The sequence below is a fragment of the Lepisosteus platostomus genome, chromosome 1 (assembly GCF_059453375.1).
Source record: "Lepisosteus platostomus isolate fLepPlt1 chromosome 1, fLepPlt1.hap1, whole genome shotgun sequence".
In the NCBI taxonomy this organism is placed as follows: Eukaryota; Metazoa; Chordata; class Actinopteri; order Semionotiformes; family Lepisosteidae; genus Lepisosteus; species Lepisosteus platostomus.
The window spans coordinates 18,473,220-18,495,389 of record NC_142611.1 but is presented as its reverse complement, the minus strand read 5'-3'; positions in this window follow the sequence as shown (position 1 = coordinate 18,495,389).

The window sequence follows — 22,170 nt, the reverse complement described above, 5'->3', positions numbered from 1 at the left end:
TATGGGGCTTCACACAGTTCCCATATAGGTGAACAGACAGCCAACTTTGGCAGTCTTCCAGGTCCTGACACAAGCAATGGTGTTTTTCCTCAGGAAAAACAGTTGCAAATGTGTGTGTATTGTATATTAAATACAACAAAAGTAATCGAATCACCCAGCAACAGCTTGGGGAAGAAAGCAACACTTATATTTAATTCCCACCATTCAAGTAATGGATTATTACATTAATTTTGGAAAAACACTCAATGATTGCACTGCTCCATCATGTTACTAAAATACCATTAGTTAACCGTGAGTAATTAAAGATAAAAGCTAATTTGAAGAGTAAGGATTAAGCCCCACTTACTGTACATTGAACCTTAATGAGATCTTAACACAGGACCAAGTTAGCATGAGACTTCAGTAACTTGTTGATTGTTACTTCTTAATAAATAAAAAAAACTGATGCATTTCCTAAAATGAACTTCTGAAACAAGGAGTTTAGAACATCTAGAAAGGTAGTCTAGAAAATTTGATAATCACAGTATCTTTATAACAGATGTAAACCGTTACTGAACAAAAGAGCCATGTTAGTAAGACATGTTTGTGTGTTTTTTCCTAGTGAGAGAACAAAACAATTGTGCTGTAAAGCAACTAATTTTGTGTTTTAAACAGTAGTTTCTGATAACTAGGGTCTGCTGTGCTTTTCAAGAACTATTTATGGAACTGAGCATAGTGTAAAACATGTTGCAGAATATAACCAAAATGTCTGTATTGGAGACTTACAAATTACTTCTTTCAAATTATCCCAGTGAAACTTTTGACTTTGAATGGCAAAGCTCTCTGTGAAGGAAAGGACAGTAAACAATGTGAACTAACAGTCAGATAGGTGGTGGTGGATGCAAAGTTTATGATGTGTAAAAGCAGCCTTGATTTTTGTTTAAAGTTGTCAGAAATAAGCTTTGTTTCCAAATTGCTTATCATGTCACTTTTCCCTTTTACACATTTAATAATACTGTAATAATACGCATAATAAGCCAGATGTTATGCATAATGTGTAAGCAGTATCTCCCAAATAGATACAAGTACATTGCACAGAGTTTATTTTTTAAGGGTACAGTAATGACACTTTGAATTGGCAATTGGAATTTGTTATATACATAACCTACTCCATAAATTCAAAGAAATATATAGAAAGCAGTAATTATATAACTAATATGAAAGAAAAAAAGTCATTATTGCATAAGTATTCAAATCCTTTGCTGTGGCAGACCTAAATGAATTTAGGTGCAGAAAATTACCTTAATGGTTTACACAATTAGTTGAACAGCCTTTGATTATATAGTAAAATACACCTATTTCAGGAAGGTCCTTCAGTCAGTGAATTTCAAACAAAGATTAAACCATGAAGACCAAGACGTTTTCAGAACAACTCAGATAAAGGTGTATAAAAGGCACAGGCCAGAAGAAGGGTATAAAGCATTTCAAAGACCCTTAATATCTCTTTGGGTATAGTGAATGTGATCATTAAAAAGATGGGGACATACATGGTGCAAAGTACTGTCAAATCAAAGCAGGAAAACCTGCTTCAGACCTACAGTAGAACTGGGACATAAATGCACCTTTCAGCAGGACAAAAATCCAAACCACAAGGGCAAAGTAGTAGAAGTATTGGAGTGGCTTATGAATAAGAAAGTGAATGTCCTTGAGTACCCCAGTTAAATTGAATTTAATTGAATCCTATTAAGAATCTTTGCAAAGACTTGAAATCTGCTGCTCATATGTGATTCCCAAGCAACCTGTGGGAACTTGAGCTAATCTGCCACGAAGAATGGGAAAACATTGCAACAGGCTGATGTAGAAAGTTGGTAATGGCTCATCCAAAAAGACTTGTGGCTATAATGGGTGCCAAAAAACCTTCCATTAAATATTGTGTTAGGGAATCTGAATACTTGTGTAATCAACATATTTCAGTTTATTGTCTTTAGCTTTGGCTGACATTTACTGCAACTTACCTTAGCAATTATCATTTTAAGCATCCAGGTTTGGAATTACATATTAAGTTAAAAAAATGTTATGTATAATTTTGTAATTTCACAAAATGGGTCAATATTTGAAGGATCTGAATACTTTTGCAAGGCACTGTAATTGTCATATAGGTTCTTCAAGATACAACTGCACAGCAGAAGAACAAGTTAAATATATTTTGTAGATGTTCTGTATTAATGCTACAGGAGAGGCAAACCTATGAAACTTATCCAACTGTTTTTTTAAATAACCTGTGACCTATCACCACGTTTCAGGATTGCTGGAGATATAACACTTGTTTCTAAAATGCCGGCAGCAATTTCACCATCCATAATTTTAATTATAGAATTCCTCTTTTTTTCCAGAGGTGAATATCTTGGATTAGTGAAGCTAAAGATTCTGAAATTTGATTATGTATTAAAGCATTGTCAATGAGTTAAGGCTAAAATATTGTTTTAGTGGAGAACCTCATCTAAACATTACAAGATGCCTCAACACAACAACGACACAAGTGAAGCAAAACACTAAACATAGAACACACACAAGATACTGCACATTCATAAACCAAAAGCTCTGGGCAAAAGATGCAGACATTCAAGCAGAAGTGATGTTTATACCATGAGCACAGTAGTTGTGTAGAAAAGTTAAACAATTCTGCTATTTTGGTTGATAATAGTGGTAATGTGACAAGGTTCTTTAATTATAGATTGATACAGAGTAATTTAGTTCAAATTATTTTACATTTTCTTGTAGCTGTTACATAATTACAATCCTCATCTTAATACAAATGAGTTAAACCCAAGGTTTTCTGCAATATGTTACCTTTGTAATTAATAGGGCAGTTTCCTCTGTGAAAGTTTGTGACTAGACTGTAAAATTGTCTATGCTATAGCTATTTCTATTTATTACTGTGCGCCTTTTCAAAATAATTTTGAGAACTTGTATTGCATTCCACAAACACCATCTCGGTTCTAAGAATACATCTATTGAAGTTCTGGTTGTTTAGTACAGTAGTTATGTTTTTTTGCTAAAGTATTTTTGATAATATTATTTTCAGACATTTAGCAGTAAATTAAAGTCAGAGTTTTTATAATTCTATGTAAATTGAACATTAAGTGAATGTGTAGGAGTATGTTTTGTGCTGATAGCCTTATCATTAGAATAGTAAAACAGGCATCAGGGTTTTATATAAAACATCTTAGGCATCTATAAAACTTTCATTTTGACTGCTCTCATACTTGACATTTCAACATAAAATTTAATTAAATGCCTAGGAACTCTATATTATCTCAAACGCCCGCTGAGTTATAAGGGGGTTTCTTACAACAGAATAAAAAAGCCTCAGTGTTCATATTCACATCTAAATAAACCTTCTTAGGAAACAGCTTTATGCAGCAAACATGCATAAAAAGTCCATCTAAGCGGATTTAAATAAAGACCACAAGGTCATAAAAAATCTGATGGAGAAGGCAGGGATGGCAGGTTTCAAACAGTCCTTACTATGTACTGTACCATATTCTCATTATTCTCCGATGTGTCTCCCTTTGTGTTAAAATACAGTAGATCTCTATATTCATTTCAGTAGCTGCTGGAAACAAACATACTGTACAGTTATCTGGGTGATGACAGTCAAAAGACACCACATGAAAAACAATGTATCATTTGTTTTCTTGCTTATTCTGCTGCTTTATTGATATTTGATTCTGGATAGTGATGAAGTATGCATAATACAATGATGGAAAAAGCCCTTATCTACAGTTCAATGCCTTGAGAACTGGGTGAGTGTTTTGATTGCCCTTTACCTTCTGTTGTGTTACTTTCTTGTTTTTGGAGTGTGTACTGTAAGTGAGGATAGATGTACAGTATAGATTTGACTTTCAGAAACGCATTGAATCAGAACAATTCAATGGTTTATTGAGTCCCTTATGTGCCCTGCATTGAGTGTGATGGAGAGCCAGGCACTGAATATATGATAGTAGGAAGCCAGGATTCAATTTTTACATTTGTGCTCCCCACACCTCCTGCTGTACATGAGCTGAATGGAATCCAATGCTATATTATCACAGTAACTAGGTCTGCCCCACCCAAGGCTAGAAATTAAGAAACTGCGAAATTCACACCTGGATTGTTAGGTTTTAATAACTCTGGAGCTGTGGCAGGAAGGATGTAGCATTATTGTCAGTATATACAGTACTAATGACTGCACTCATTAACAAAATATTTTTAAAATATAGAGATGATCACCTAAAATAACCAGCTTTTTAGCAGGTTTTGGTTTAGCAGCACAAGTTTATCCTGTTCTATAAACAAAAGCTGTAAATGTTAATGGTCTATGTATGGCACACATAAAATAATATAGCAAAAGGCTGAATTCCCAATGTACTGTACTGTATATCATGTACTTCTGTTTCTATTAAGAGTGGAATGCTTCATGGAATTATACAGTAAAGCAACAGTAAAAATATTTTTTTAAAAACAGATTGTCAAATGAATATTACTAGCAAGTTATCTTCATTTATCTTTAGCTGAAATTGAATCTTATGTTTTTTTTCACCGCTTTGCAGAGCAAAGAAGCTGGAGCACAATTCACGTCTCTCTGATAGCTAATGTTTTCCAAGTATGTCAGGAAAGAGCTGGTGTTCATCAAACAAAGATACATGTGGCACATCATATTGATCTGTCCAAGAGCAATCTCCTACTGCTGTTTCATCAGGATATAGTGCAGTTTGAGACACATTTTGCGGGAACATGTGGTGAATTGTCAGATGAAAGAAAAAAATGCTCACTGTAAGCATGTAGTTTGTACCCCCTAGACAAAAACCCAATCAGACAGGTCTAGAAACGTGGCCTGGGATTGCTATCAATACTTTCCGTCTTAATGGGTAAACATCAATATGGATGAACAGAAAAGACTGCAAGGACAACAATATTGGCCATCTTGCATAAGCAATACTACAAGCTATACAGCATATACTGTACGGTACAGTATTAAAGGCCCAAATTAAATTCTTGTAACAAATGAAAATAAACAGCAATGGAATTATAGGTCATGAACCCATAAATTATTCTACTACTAATAATACAGTACATGATCAGCCAACAGCTAACATCATACCTTGGTGAACAAAAACTAATCACTGCCATTAGTCATATTTTCAGGTCAAACAATTTACAGGAACTATTATTTTTTTATTAATAACAAATGCATTATTAAGCCCAATCAAAGAGTTACCAAAATTTCTGAGCAACCTAGAATAAGTTAAAGAAATATGTAAAAGGACGCTGACTAATTCTATCCGTGGACTGTAAATACTGGAGGATAACCACCAAGGATTTGCTGAATGATTTGATACAAGTCAAATCACCCTTTCAAAGAGAATGATACAGTGACGAAAACCACGAGTAGATGATGAATAATACACAAAGCCCTTCTCAGAAAATACACAAACTACATACGGGAAAATATATACTGTATGCTTTGTCAGTGTGAAAACTTTGTATCTGACACATAAAAAATGACTCTGAGGCAGCAGATTTTAATGTTAGCTTAATAGGGAGTCTTAATTCCACCCATTGTCTGTAGATTGTAAAGATAATTCCATTGTGGTATAGACCTACTTTATGTCATTAGGGAGCTGTGACCTTTCGTGTGATTACAGCCAGCATTTATGCAGATGCTGTACAAATTGTACAGTAGGAAAACATACTATTGGCTGAATAGATAAAGGACCTAGTGCTCCTGGGCACAGTGAACATGATTTAACAATTCAGTATAAACATAGTCACAAACAGCTTTAATGAAACAATAATCTAAAGAGGCAGAGAACTGAAGTGCAGCTTTGAAGTGCTGGAAATTTTCTGATTTGGCTTCAATTCAACTGAAATAGCATGCATGATGACAAGTTAAGAAATCAACATTGTGTTATGCGACATGAGCCACAGATTGATTTAGTCAACTCTAACATCTCTCCTAGCATAAGAACAACTTGTATTTCTTTTCTCAAATTCTATGCTTTAGTATATTGTATATTACATTTTGTCTTAATTCAGTGTGAATATAATGTGATTTTATATGTTGTATACTGCTATTTATTTCCTACTATTTATACTATTTATACTACTATTTATTTCCTATGGTTTATGGTCCACACTACTATGTATGCTCTGTGTGAGACACTGACTTTGTTGTGGCTCAGACTGTGCCTTACTATGCCTGCTAAATATTCTACCAGAGAAACAGAAAAGCTTTCTTGAAGCTGAATGTGATGCAGAGATTCTATGAATGCATCCGGGAGTGCTTTCTCAATGTGTTTGTCAGCAGGGTGCAATGTTAATTTGCTTCTTCTTGGACAAACCTAGGGATCCATTCTAAGGAGCTGTCTAAGTTAGCTTTACTTATTAGGTGTAATATACACATGTGATTGACTATTTCCAAACAAATCTCTATCAGATCTCCTTAATTAGTAAAATAATAATATGGTAATACTTTATTTTAAGCATAAACATAACATTTTTAAAGGTGGCGTGGTGATGCAATGGTTAGCATTTCTGCCTTGCAATGCAAGGGCACTGGGTTCATTTCCTAGGGCGCTGTATGAGAGGAGATTGTATGTTCTCCCTGTATTTGTGTTGGCTTCCTACTGTATATGTGATTCAGTTTTCTCCAACGGTCCAAATACATACTGGTAGGTTAGTTGGCTTCTAGGAAAATTGCCCTGCCTCCCCTGCTATCCTGTATTGGATAAAGCAATTAGAAAATCAATTGATGTCATTACCCCATATTAATCTTTAGCTTGTGATGTTTTTGGAAACATAAAAAACAGTTAAGTTATAAAGTAGGCTTCGGTAGGCTTCCAAAATGACTGAAATCTTAAGTGTCATGCAAAGTATGTGACCTATTCAGTGGATATTAATTTTGTGCCCTTTTCATTTGAGTGATTCAGGTACAGTACCTTGGCAAGCCTTACTTTCTGCTCCTTACTCTCCCTCAAGGCTTATTATTAGATCCCCTTATAAGAACATAAGAATAGGTACAAACGAGAAGAAGCCATTCTGCACATCTACAGTACCTTGTTTCGTACATACTGTATTAGATAATTGATCCTAGGATTTCATCCAGCTGTTTCATGAAAGAAGCTGTGGTTTCAGCTTCAACAACACGGCTCTGTAACTTGTCTTATACTTCTACAAGCCCCTGGACAAAGAAGTGCTTCTTGTTCTCAGTTTTAAATGCCCTTCCCTAGGATAACCCCTCTCCTTAAATAGATGGAGAACGATCAAATAGAAGTGAAAGCATTTGACAAAAATGCATTTGCTAGTCACATCATTAGGAGCTTCACTGTCCAACAGATATTCTGTCAATGACAGGCAATTTGTGGATCAACAAGGGATCTACCATGAAAGTAAAATAATAATAATAATAATAATAATAATAATAATAATAATAATAATAATAATAATAATAATAATAATAATAATAATAATAATAATAATAATAATTCCTTACGCTTTTATAGAGCTTTTCTGGACACTCCACTCAAAGTGCTTTACGGGTAATGGTGGACACCACGGACGTGCAGTATCCACCTGGTTGAACGGCAGCCATAGTGCGCCAGAACGCTAACCACACATCAGCTATTAGTGGGGAGGAGAACAGAGTAATGAAGCCAATTTTATAGATTGGGATTTTTAGTAGGCCATGATTGGTAAAGGCCAACAGGAAATTTGGCCAGGGTAACACCCCTACTCTTTTCGAGAAATGCCCTGGGATTTTTAATGATGACAGATAGTCGGGACATCGGTCTTACGACTCATCTGAAAGATAGTGCCTTTTTATAGTATAGTGTCTCCGTCACTATACTGGGGCATTAAGACCTACACAGAGCGCAGGGTTAGAGCCACCTACTGGCCCCACTTACACCATACCACTAAATGTGTGGCCATCTTTGAAAGCCATCAAAGTTTTGTACACTAATATACCTGGCTCTCATATTTCTTCTTGTATAACAGCCATTCCTTTCATCTTCTTTTGCCATTATTGACCATCCCATCTCCTAGTCCAAACTAATGTCTTCTCTGACATTAGTTCCAGATTGTTCAAGATATTTCCTCTTGAGCAATGCTTTCAGGATCCTTGCATTCCTTATCAACTATTTTACACAACTTTTTGTCTAGGTCATGGTACTCTCTTATCTGGTCTATTACAACACCTTCTCAGGCGTCTTGCTACCAGTGCTACCCACCTACTTCCACACATAAAATATTCTGTGGCTCGCCTCAACTTTCTTGTTTTTTCTCCATTCCTTTATCAATACTTCCATCTATCCACTGGCTTCTTAAGACAACATACATCTAAATAAAGACCTTATGTTTCTCCTGCTCGTGCCTCAACCACTTCTGCCTTTGTTCAGTCTCTTCTTTCTCCCTACACTCCCCTCTCCATTCTTCCACTTCTACTATATATTTCCGGGTCTTTCAGTCTGCCTTGGCTCAGCATTGACGTTCTGATGTCCTGAAACCCGCCTAGCACCAGGTCGCCCCACGTCTGCTACCTGAGGACATAGGTTTCTATACGGCATTTCCTGAACAGCTGAGCCCGGCCTTACCCCCTTCTCGCCGCTACGCATAGGGTCTCTTACGCTCTCCTGCCATTTCACGGTTCATCCTTTCTAACATCCGTGACAGAATGCAGAGTCATTTTCGACCCCACGAGCGGCGCCTTTTGTTTTTTCCACTGTTTTTTTTCTTTTTCTCTGGGCTTTTTTTTTCAGTTCTTCTATTCTAATCCCGGGATGCTACTCCTGCCTTTCTGTGTCTGTGAGCAGGTCCTGTACCTGGCTTTCCTTGGGTAGATCACTCCGATATCAGTGATAGGATGCTGAGCTTTTTTCCTCTCCCTTTCTAATTGCTGGATATCACTCCGGTCATCTGTGTCTGTGAGCGGGTCCTGTACCTCACTTTCCTCGGGTTGCCCACTTCGATATCAGTGTTAGTTTGGTGAGCTTTCTGCCATTCCTCCATTCTTTTCGCTGGATATCTCTCCGGGCATCCGTGTCTGTGAGCGGACTACAGTCTGGCTTTCCTCGGGTTGTCCACTCTGATATCAGCGTTAGAATGTGAACGTGCCTTTTTCCCAGTCTGCTGTATTTTCCCCGGCTTTTTTGTTTTTAATCTTGTTTTTGCCTGTTGTTTTAAATTTTTCTCTTCCTGGTTTCCCCTCCTATTTGGTCCCCCCTGCTCCCTGGGTCTCGGACCTTTTGGTGGACTCCCGGAGGTTTCCTTTCAGTTAAATGAGGTTTTTCCTCCTCCCAGTGCTGTGCAGCTCATTTATTTGTATGGGCGTCAGGAGCCGCCCATGAAGGGGGGGGGGGGGTACTGTCACGCCTTCTGCAGCCAGAGAGCGCTCCTTCTCTGTCCTGTCTCTCATTTCCGGTTCTTTGCTGTCCTTCCGGTGTTTCTCTCTCTCTGGGACTATATATTTCCGGGTCTTTCAGTCTGCTTTGGCTCTGCATTGACGTTCAGATGTGCTGAAACCCGCCTAGCACCAGGTTGCCCCACGTCCGCTACCTGAGCGCATAGGTTTTTATACAGCATTTCCTGAACAGCTGATTCCGGGCTTACCCCCGTCTCGCCGCTGCGCATTGGGTCTCTTACACTCTCCTGCTATTCCACGGTTCGTCCTTTCTGACATCCGTAACAGTATAATCATGTTCTTTATGCAGTAAAAGATCCATTTAGTTTATTTATATTAAAATACATATACAATAAACATACTGTGATAAAATATAATTATCATTAAATATAACTAGTACACCCTCCTATTTTCTTATATCAATCTGGCATTCTCAGATGTACTCATGTAAAAAATGTTTCTGGGAAGCAGCAGTTTGTCTCAGAAGCTATAGTTAAGTGCATTGCATACATGTAGCAAATTAATTAGAAGATATTACCTATCTATATTAGATAGATATTAGATGTTAGATATCTGTTGGTGTTCAATCAATAAATGAAGCAGGCAATAGCGGACTTAATAGTCAAATTTGTTTCAGTGATTTCTGGCACACAAGAAATTCATTGTTCCCTTTTTCTTGAGAATACTCTGACCAGGATAGTGACCAAAAGTAAATTATTCAAATTTGGATATGGTCCTTTTTTCCACTTGGGAAGTGTCCATTAACATGCATTTAAGCAAGTAATGCCGGCCAGCATCATTAATAGGTTTCTCAGTGTTAAATTACTGCTGATCACGTGTAATTTGTGATCTGCTCTTCTAAAACAAGCTTTTTTGATTACATATCTTTAATGCATTAAATAGTATTAACCCACCATGTAATCATTAATTACAATTGCAAAACCTTAGTAATGTATTTTTGTTTTTGCTTTTTTAGTTCCAATTCCATTGTTAATGTTTTAGAAACAATAAACAGGGTCAAGTTTCATAGAATACCTGAAGAATTAGATTTGGAGACTGTGTTTTGACAAATAAACTTGACACTTAAACTCAGGGAAAGCATTACAATAAATGTATTCAATTTATTTTTACACAATAATTTGAATGTAAAAAAATCATTGTACTGTAGATAACTTATTTTCTAGATTTTTGGGGATGTCACAATCACATCAAAATCAAAAAAATACTACAGTAAAATTTACTCTCTACTTTATAGTTATGCAAACAATTCAACTTTGACCTTAACTGACCTTGATAGATTCTCTGGAAAAAAGAAAAATAAAAAACTACAGATTAAATGCAATTGAGTTCACACCTGAAGAAGGCTCCACAGCTGAAACATTGTGTTTTCTTTCTTCCCTTTTCAGCATGGAATAAACCTATTACTTGTATCATATTTTATACCTTTCAGGGCTATATACTGTATATAAACTATATGGTATGTTACATCACTGTCAGTTATGGGATAAATATTACTCAGCTCTGATCTTTTCACAACATCTACAGTACTTTCTTATTTACTGAAGACATGAATATGCAAGGAAAGCTATTGATTCCAATACTCTTTAGATGCAGTATATCAATCTACATCTGTCCACATAATTTTAGAAAAATAAAAAATATTATATGATAAAAAATAATTTAGCTCATTCATGATTGACTTTGAACTGCTGCATAAGCACTAAATTACTTTGTTAGTGAGGCACTTGATTGTGCACAAATGATGAGGAGATTTGACCTGTGAGTATCAATCCTGTTGAAAAGAAGGAAAAGTACAGAAGTAACCAACACGCACATGTCAGCAACATAAAAAAACAATGCTTTTGTGACAACAGTATGGTGAAGCCTGGACTAAATCAGCACACTGTTGCTCTCCATGAAAGTGTTCTCTTTAGCTACACATGTTATGTATTATGTAGATGACCCAAAACCAATTGACGAGAAGGTTCAAATTTGATGATTTGGACAGGAGTCTCAAGTCATTACAGAACTCCACTTGTAGCAGTTGATGGAGACCTGACTCTGTCATGCAATGCTACATTGATGAAGTCCCGAGACCTCACTTGCTACAGACTCATCCTCATGTGACAACCACCCAGCAGCACAATGCCTGTCCTCATGCTGCTCATGTGAGATAAGAACGTGACAGTTTTACCTGGGATGCCTTGCGTGCTAAACTGACTTACCTCACTGAGCAATTGTAGGATATGATGGGAATACATGTGGCATTCAGGTGTGTAATAACATTAAACTTCACTCACATCAATTTTTTTTTCCTGTGACTACTATCTACTGTGCCGCTTCAGTAATTATCAACCACAACTGCATCCAATCATCTACTATTTAAATGATTTCCTCTGTTCATTCACTGCTTAGTCTTGAAGCTAACTTCAGTCTCTGCATTCCCTCCATTCTGCTCTGTCTGGTTTTGACCCTCGTTTAATAACAAGCTTTGATTTGTATTTTGACCCTTGCTTTCTCTGCAATTAGACCTTGTGTTTTTCTGTTTTGACCACAATTCTGCCTATTGTTTTTGTTTGCATCCCTAGTTTCTCGATCATGCCTATCCTTCTCCTGCCAGATTCAGGATCATTCATAATCATCACATTAGGGCTCAGACAGCAGTGAACAGGCACATGCTTGTCCAGGCTGTATGAGAGAAATAGGATGCAAGCCCACAACACAGGGTTTCCAACCTGGTGCAAAACATGCATTACAGATTAACAACTTTGTATGGCTTTCAAAGGTGGCCACACATCCTACGAGCCTGTGACTTTCACAGTAGATCACCTGTTGAACCACACATTGCCTGCAAATGACAGAATATTTTTATTGGATGGAGAAGCTCCTAAAACTTTGACTAGTAAATTGATTTGTGTATAATGCTTTCACTTCCATTTTATTGCTTTCCATCTATTTTAGAAGAGGGGTTACATGAAGGAAAACATCCCAGGATACTTCTAAATACTTATCAAATGATAAGTCGAAGATTGAAAAATATTTTTAAAATATAGTACAAATTAAATTAACACATGAAGATAAGGATAATCTTTGTTGGGGAAATGGGTTGATATAATAAGTAATCGTCTGACTTAATTAAAATTCAAATCCATGTTGTTAGACCACATTGAATAAAACCTCCACATCTCTTAAATGCAAGATTATCTACAGTATAGTTCCACATACAAAAAACAACATCCGAATAAATAATACGGTTTCAGCTGAAACTGATCCCTTTACTTACCTCCCGCAGTGAGAGTCAATTTAAATTTAAATAAAAGTTTTATTTTTAAAAATAAATCTTTCACTTAATCCTTTCTGATAAGACTCTTTTTTTATTCTGAAACAGCTCTTTGCTGTTTCAGAGATCCAGAAAAAAAGCTTTTTTTTTAAAGTGTTATAGTTTCCTATCATCCATCTCTCCATGATCTTACCACTTTATCCTATTCAGGGTCTCAGAGGAGCCAAAGCCTATCCTGGCAAGCAATGGGTGCAAAGCAGGAGGATACACCCTGGACAGGATGCCAGTCCGTCACAGAACATACACAGACACACACACTTACATCATCAAAGCCAATTTAAACTACAAGTATGTCTTCAACTGTTGGAGAAAATCAAAGCTTCTGGTGAACATCCATGCGAACACGGGGAGAACATACAAACCCCACACAGATAGCAACCCAGGTCCCCAGCTCTGTGAGGTACTGTAGCAATGCTAACCACTGCATCATCATGCCACCCCAGTTTCCATTCAGTGTTCTAAGAAATGTTCAAGGCAGACAACACAAGCCTTTGAAAAGCTTCCACTAATATCTACTCTCTCTCTTTTAGTATTGAGATATGAGCAGGTGTTTATGCCCATCAGGAAAAGCCAGCACCAGCTTAGCACTGCAGGAAATTACTTTGAATAAAACAGCCTCCTGCTACAGTACATTGCGTTTGCTTGATTTATTGCGTGTTTTGCATTTATTGTGAGTTCCTCAGATGCATTTGCAGTAATTGGAAACTCTTGCCTAGTCTCTGAGGCTTTATTTCCACAATGTACGCCAATAAAATCTGCCGTATTCATTGGGCCGCATTATCTGTTACATTCAAGGTGGACCAATAAAAAAAAAATCATTACTATTACGTCTCGCAGTCTGTAGCCATTTTATATTTAGACCTAGTAAATTATCAGAATTTGTAAGTTATCTTATGCCTAATTCTTAGCAGAAATGTGAGGCTGAATGTGTTCAACATTTGCTGAGTAGAACATCAAAGAAAATCTGCTGTCTTTAAGCAGTTTCTCAAATCAAGGACTTCATTAGAGATCAGAGTGCCGATACACTCTCACTTCTTTGAGTTCTTGGTTTTAAGACTGTTGTCATTTTTCTGGAACACAGTGCATGCAACATTCTAGATCCTGATCTGCTTTCACCAAAAGAAATTAATTTCTACATTTCACTCCAAAACCTACAAGGTATTCTACATATTTAATTACACACCATTTTACACACAAAGCATTGATCAACATATTAACAAAGCAATGATTAATGTTTCAATGCCCTCTTGTGTTATAGAACTGAGAGGGGATAATATTAATTTATTTAGGAACAGCTGTCTCCTATAGTTTATTTAGGTTGCTTGATAATGGAAGGATCATTTGTATTCAGCTGATATTTTTTGGGGGACCCATAATGAAGATCCCTACAGTATTCACAGGGTAGGACATCTTGAATCTTAGGGTAAGACTGGATGGTCTCATAGTTGCTGGATCAGTTTTTGTCTCCATTTTTATGAATTCAGTAGTTTGGTCAAACAATAATTAAGGTGAAGAAAAGACATGGGGTTTATTAGGTTAAGTCACCTCATTGATGTGATAAATCATCAGTTCATAAGAGTGATGCTATTGGACCCCCCACTACAATGAACCAGGGATCTGCTCCACAGGTGAAGGTGGGGTAAAGAGAGAGGGATGAGTATGTATTTTTCTCTTTTATTTCCAGTTCTCCATTAAATGATAGACAATGAGGTTCCTAGGTTTGGATGTACAGTACCATATTTGCCTTAAAGGTGAATTAGTTTGGAGCCTTTAATATTATGTTTTTGAAGTATACCTATTATTCTTCTATTATTCACCTGTTCGTGCTTCTGCCAGTTGCAGGCTCATTCAGACTCTGCTTTCAATTGTAAATCCCAATTTTAGACTTTCAGAGATTGAAAGTCAAAGATTATTATATTACAGTTGCAATTTCCCAATCACTCTATCATAGCTATTCCATTAATGCTGTCTTTATTATTTGAATAAGAATCTCTCTCCTCATAGGTGCCTTTGCAAGCTGGTTTAAGCAGTTATCGTTAACTATAGCAGTTTCAGTTTCTGCATTCCCCTTTGCATTATCCAGACTTATGTACGGAAAATTAGGACGTCATAAATCTTCCCTTTGCCACATAATTGACCATTCAGAAAACAACCTGTCTGCATTAGAATCTCTAATGTTTAAACCCTTAGAAATGTAATTGATTTAGTGTAACCTATCTAGATCCTAAACTGCCTATACCCTCTGTGCACCCACCCGAAGAAAGCTCCTGAGGCAGAATGTGTTCGTTTTATTTCTTTTTATTTTGTGTTTTCTTGGGATTAACCTGTACTTGATCCTTTACAGATGGCATGCTGACTAAACTCCCTGTTCTATCCTCCACAGGAGCACCTTGCCAGAAATTGCTTGAAATCTGGGGCATATAGAAAGGGATCAGTAGAGGGTTAAGAAGTCTTTAGCTGAAGGGAAGATGTCTTTGCCAAGTAGGAGGCTTTTTTTAATCTAGAGCAAGAGTGGAACTGGTTATTGAAAGGGAATTAATTGAAAGGAAGCAGCATGGTGGTCCAGTGGGTTAGTATTCCTACACCTGTGGTGCTATCTGTGTGGAGTTTGTAGCTTAATTGGCATTTGGGAAAAGTGGCCCCAGTTTGAATGTGTGTCTGTCTGTATTTACCTGTCCTGTATTGGACTGGTGTCCTATCCGTGGTGTAGCCTGCCTCCTGCTCATTGGTAGGCCAGGAGAGGCTTCAGCTCCCCTGGAATCCTTCATTGGATGAAACAGAAAATGGATGGAATTGAAAGCAGAATGTGCTGGAGGATCACTGAGACTTTAATCAGATTGAGACACGAGATGGCTTTATTGAGGGTTTTTTAGTGAAGCCGGGAAAGTTATAAAATTCTTACTTTAATTAATTACTTAATATGAATAATTATGTTAGTTATCTAATTGGCTACAGCGCCCATTTTTCAATTAATGACTTTTATGGTTTTGTTTTGTTCTTGCCTCACCTTATTAATGGCATATTTCAGTTCAACTATATACAGTTGGTTGTTTTTTTTTTTACAGTGCTCAAGGAAATGATTTTAGCAGTGTGACAATGGAGAACTTGCACACAACAGACAGAAGTATTCATGAGAATCCTGTACTCATCACATTGACATTATCTGATTTGACTTCAGCAGACAAGGCATGTGGAGAAAGGAGGAGGGAAACAATTAGAATAAATATTATCAAGCTGACACATACTGTATACCTTTTACATTAACACAAATACTTAAACAGTGTAAATATTGTAATAGAGCTAACTGTGATATTCTGATTAGGAACACATGTGAGTCTTTTGTGTTGTTGGCAACACAATTTACTTGCTTTTGGTTTGTAAATAGCAACAACTGAATTAGTTGGACAAAATTTGAATAAGCTTTGTGTTGAAAAGTGCATCCATGTCCCATGTTAATTGTTGGGAATGTTAAGTACAGAAGATGAATGGTTGGCGAGTTGTTGGATGTTTTATTAATGGTGAATAGTTGTGGAAAACACAAAGATCATCACTTTCATGCCAGTTTTAATTGGTAATAATTTGTTTCACTGTATTTTAAGTCATCTGTTGTCTTTTTACATCAACAACATGACAAGCAGCTTGAAGTTCAGAGTGCTATTGCTTTGATTGTAAAGAGGAAAAGTTTAAATGAAAGAGATATAGTGTTCATTTGTATATGTCAGTGGAAACCCTGGAGTAAAAGTGAAACTGCTAAGCTAAGGGAATATATAGATGGTTTCAAGAGGGCATTGCTCTGTAATAAATCCTGGCAAAATCATGGTCTAAATCAGGGATTGCCAAGTAGTCTTTAAATGCTGCATTTATGGTTTTCACTCCTTCTCAGAGCTTAATTGAACTGATTATGTGGATGAGAAGGGAGATCAGCATGCTTTTCTGTCTTTAATCATGTAATGTACAGTAATTGAAAGGTGTCTTTAAAAGCTATAGAAGCCTGCCACTCAAGAACTTCTTTTTACCTGTAAACGGGTAAAATATATTTTCATCATTTTAATTTGTCAGAAAGTCATTGTTGATGGTATATGGTACATGTTTTTTTAAAATCTTGAGTAACACTGACGAAGATACCAGTGCTAATGGCTTGTTTTATTTTCCTTTATACCAGTTTCCTGTATTCTTTGCCCTAGGATACAGCTTGTCTCATCCTGATTATGAGCTCTTGATCTGCCTGTGCCTCAGTATGATAATTCCCTAGAGTCCCTTTCATGACCAGTTCTCAGCATTGCTTCAATGGTATTTGTGCCCTGACAACAACAGACATGGAACAAGAAAACACTGCAGGCACATCCCAGCTGTGAAAGTCTGTTGATGGTCTTCCCAAAAGTAATTAGCCTTATTATTCTTTATCTAGTCATTGGCATGCTACACTGCTTAATTTGTGAGAGGAGTCTAATGGTGGTGGGATGGCGTGCAACCTTAAAGCGGAGATATAATTCACAGCCTTGAGGGTTACTAAGTTATTTTTCCTGCTTAGTGTGCAGCAAAACATTTCAGTGGCTCTCCTTCAAAATGATGAGATGGAGAACCAGCCTACAGTTAGGCCTCTGAGGAAACAAAATGCATTTCAGGGCTGTTTGTTGCTTGACTTGATTTGACAATATGTTTATGATCACATTGCTGCATCAGGCTAGTTATGTCACAGATGGTGCAGTGTTTTTTTTTAATCTTCTCCTGAGATCTATGGTGGGCTTCCATTTCAGTAGAGCTTTGCATGACTCATGGTGTTTCCTCCACCTCGCTAATAAGACACTTCCCTGCCATTCCAGGAAGACAGACTGATTATGAGCTCAGAATTGCAAAGCAATTACTGCTTCCATTTCAAGGCACCTATTGTGTCTCCTCTGCAGCCTGCCTTTCAGCTAATGATGGCAAGTGCTTAGAAAGATAATATATATATATATTGCATTACTGTAATGGCTTCACAATCCCAAGTGACTTGTTTTTTCAATTAGATGAATCAGTTCTAACACTGAATTTTTAAAATTGTATTTTGTCAGTGGCAAAATAGAGTGTGATTCTGATTTTTGCATTGAGCATACTGGATGTCCTACCTTGAACTGAATGAAGGTAAATAGGTAAAAGGCTGTAATACAGAATGAAATGAATAGTAATTTTTCACAATTTATGGAACACCTGATTATGTGGAACCACCACCCGCACATTGCGCAGTCAGATTGCTCTTCTGCTTATTGCTTCTACAGTGAAGTGCTAAGATCAATTGAAAACTCAGCATGGCAGTTGCACAGTTTAATATCTTTCAGATCAGAATTGCTTTCATGTGCTCTGTTTGGCTGGAAATGAGAGGTGGTGCCTTGGAACAATGACACTGTTCAGAAAGTATATTTTCTTTCCTTCATGCTGCTTTTATTTTGGTCACTCATACACTTAAAACATACTGCCAAGGATTAAAGTTTTGAATTGCTTCAGCATCATCAGGAGAGCTTTTAGCACTTATTCTATTTTTATGTACCTCAGAGTACCTACAGTATAATGTCAAAGCAGCATTTGTTTTTAAGTTTTGCTTCTGTCTCTGAGGTACTCAGATTCTAGCTCATAACGTTCAATAAACAACAGCTGAAATGTTCTCTTGCTGTGAAACTTAAATTATTGAGTAAATAGATAAATAATCAACAGAAAGAGCTTTATCTGAAATGAATTACAAAAGTCTTATATTGCCTAAACTTTGTATTCTGCTCTTAGCATTTAGCTCAGCCTTTGAGAATTATTGTTTCAAAATAATCTTAGACAATCTGCCTTTGATCCAAATTCTCATTAAATTTCCTAATTCTACATATCACATAGATGATTAAGAAACTGAAGCTTTTAAACTTATACTTTAAACAATAGGTGTATACCCTATACCCTTGAGGACAAGGATCTTGAAGGTTTTCTCATTTTTCTATCAACAGCTGAGCACATTTGAAAACCGTTTAATACAGCATTTCCCTGTTAACCATTCGAATACTGAACTGTTTGCTTATCATTTCATCTAAGGAGTTACTATTTGATGCTGCCATAACTGTTCACATATTTCTAGTCTGCCTGTCCAGCAGAAAGTATAGGGGCGTATATTAGCTGCCATTTCCCTTAAAGTAAAATATATTATACATTTGTCGTTATTGTTTGCTTCCCTCAACATTGAATATTTCGAAAGCTTTTTTTTGCACACATTCTCCATATTTCTGGAAAAATCAACACATTTCCAGCTATACCAGGGCCTTTCTTCTGCATTCTAACCAGTCTCTGTCTGGCGAAATGTTGGGAAAGTTGGTGATCTGCATTTGCAGTGTTCTCTTCTAATCTGTGTCTCATCCTTATCGTCAAACATCCATTCATCCATTTTCTAACCGCTCTGTCCATTAAGGAGGAACTTATCCAGGCAAGAAAGGACTTTGTCTTTTCACATACCCAAACTTGCTCTACATGAGACACACAGAGAGGGAGAGAAAAGCTTGGGGTCAGAGCACAGGGTCAGCCATTTATATGGTACCCCTGGAGCAATTGGGGTTAAGGGCCTTGCTCAGGGGCTCAACAGAGTAGGACTCCTCTAGCAGCTGTGGGATTTGAACTGGCAACCTTCTAGTCACAGGCACAGATCCTTAGCCTCAGTGCCACCACTCTGCCCCCAAAAAAGATACAGATACTCATTTGATCCAGTGCAGTTCCAAAGCCGCATTAACAAAGGCCTGAAACATCGCAGAGGGTGGAAAGATAAAGTTCCAGTAGCAGCAATGGAATAATTCAATAAATAACCTCAAAACTACCTTTTTTATTAATGCAGTGAAATGGTGGCACTGGAGAACAAAAAGGCACTTCAGACTACAGTAATGATATAATTATACAATCAGAATTGAAAAGCAAAAATCAACCTTGATAATCAGGCACTCAATGGTCAGCCTGTAAATTAGCGCTAGATTGTCTAATGCCATTGTCACAGCATAATTCCTGTCTTTTCATTAATCATGCTTTCTCCACCTGCTATTATCCTGTATAATTACTTGTGCATGCAGGAGAGCCGTTCTCTAGTGATTTCATGCTTATTAGGGTCACTCTGGTTGGATAAGGTAATATCAGGTTTCAGGATGTGATGTGGTAGTTTCCTGCTCACACATATCTAGAGCCCGTAAACGTGTGGTGGTTTCCTTATTTCTGTCTTTTTATGACAGCCCCTGTATAAGAGGCATCTTTTCTAGCTTTTTTTTCCTAATTTGCTCCACAACACATTTTTCTAGTTGTGCCGTTTTGGGCACAGGACATTTTTGTCTTTTTCCTTTTTATTTGTATTGCTATCAAAGGAATTGGTCAAATAAAGACAAATTAATCTGTTGTGCTATGATTTATTGCCCACCATTGAAGTCTGGATATAATAGCCAATCTTGGCAGGTGTAAAGATGGGGCTTTGTTACCTTTCGTTACTCTGAAAGGCCTGACAAAAATGTTGACAGTTCAGAGGGAATTATATTATTTTATTTTTGGGTAGGTCCTAGAAGGAGATAAAGAAAAAAGAAAAAATATGCCTATTTTTGGGTGCATCTAGGGGCACAGTTTTTCGTAGTGAGGTCATTCTATGATAAGCTACAGGGAAGGAGCTGAAGAAAAGGCCTTCCTAGCTTTGTGTTGGTGTCTCTGGGGTTAGGGTGGCAGGAGGGCTGCCCATCCTCTCTCTAGTCCATTAAATGTTTTCATATGCCCTCCCTTCCAAATCAGAATTTTCAAATTTTACAGGAAATGTACAGTACTTGCAACCATCCAACTTTTTCACCTTTCACGTTGTCCTTTGAGGAATATGAAAGCACATAGAAGGACACAGATTGTACAGTGCAGTATTTCTTTCCGTAAATATTAGAACAAGCCCATGCTTTGCATGTTACTGTTGTGGGAAACGTACTTATTAAAGTGCAATGTTTTCTCTGGAACATGAAACAGGGGTGATTAAAAAGAAAGAAAAGGCTTCTGTCAGTGAAAAAATAAAATCACAATGCTGCTGTGTGAAATAGATTGTTCCTGAGTTTCAATCCTATGATATTTGGAACATGATAAAAATAGTACCACTTTATCCTATAACTAAGTTACATTGGAATAATTAAGATATATAATAAATCATAATGCCTTCAATATATTTAGAACATCTCATGTCAATGTATCACACCAGTTAAGTGTTGCAACTTCTGTGGTGATGCAGGGTAATCACTTTGTGCCAAACACTCGCTCTACAGCAGAGAAAAGATAGTATTTCAGACAGGTTGTGTTGGTTTAAGTGAGAAAAGACAAAAAGACTTTCTCGCCGGATGCTCCGACATAATTCCTTTTAGTGATGGTCAGAGCTTGGCTTTTATTTCTTTTATATATATGATTGATTTTTATTTAACATCCCCATCAAATCACATCAGTTAACCTACTGGAGGAGAACTTACAAACCTGCATTTTGCGGTTGGCATCTGCCATATTAATATAAAAAACAAGATGTAAAAAAGTCAAAACAGCCTGAAAGTTTTGATACATGCAGGGCTTGATGTTTAAATTGTTTTTTTTATATTCTTTTACATCTCCCTTTAAATATAAATTCATCTCTGAATCCTAATCATGATAAAGACATTCATTACCATCTGGGTTTGCAGCAGAATCTAATTATTGTACTTGCATTAATGTATGCGATCTGTATCTGGCATTTTATGCAGAGAAGATTATTTGTAAAGACATCTCTTGAAAAAAAGATGCTTGTATGCTAAATCAGGAAATTAAAAAAATGAATTTCTAGTTGAACCAGTCCAAGTATGAGTAATGAATGTTTTTCAACTCTGTGTTCGAAATGTAAATAAGGCCAAACAGAAGCAGCAGAGCAGTGAAGCTACAGTTAAAAGAAAAGCCGGTTTTTTGAGGATTTAATTAAAGAAACTGAATTGGCTCCAAAAAAGTTTCATATTTAGTCTGAAAAGTTAAAGTCAAAGTCATTCATCTATGGTGCATAAACACTGGCAATGAAAGTTAATGCAAACGTTGATGAAAAACTATACCTGGCAGACAGACAGCTGCAAGCTGGGTGCACATCCACTCAAAAATGCTGAAGTAGATGAAGAAGATTGAGCATCACAAAGCCAAGCTCAAGGTTGGCAAATGCGTCACTAAATGGAGAAACTGAGATCAGAAAAGTTCTTAAGAAATATTAAGAGTGTGTGTTCCTCTCAGTTGCTCCCAGATGAAACACCATCTTAAGTCGCATCTGCCGTTGTGATGTGCACGCTAGCATTATTACTATTACAGTGTGCTTATCAGGGAGAATTAGAATATGTACAAGACTTATATTGTGCATTCACACATATCTGTAGAAAAGAAAACAGTGGTAAACATGTCAGTA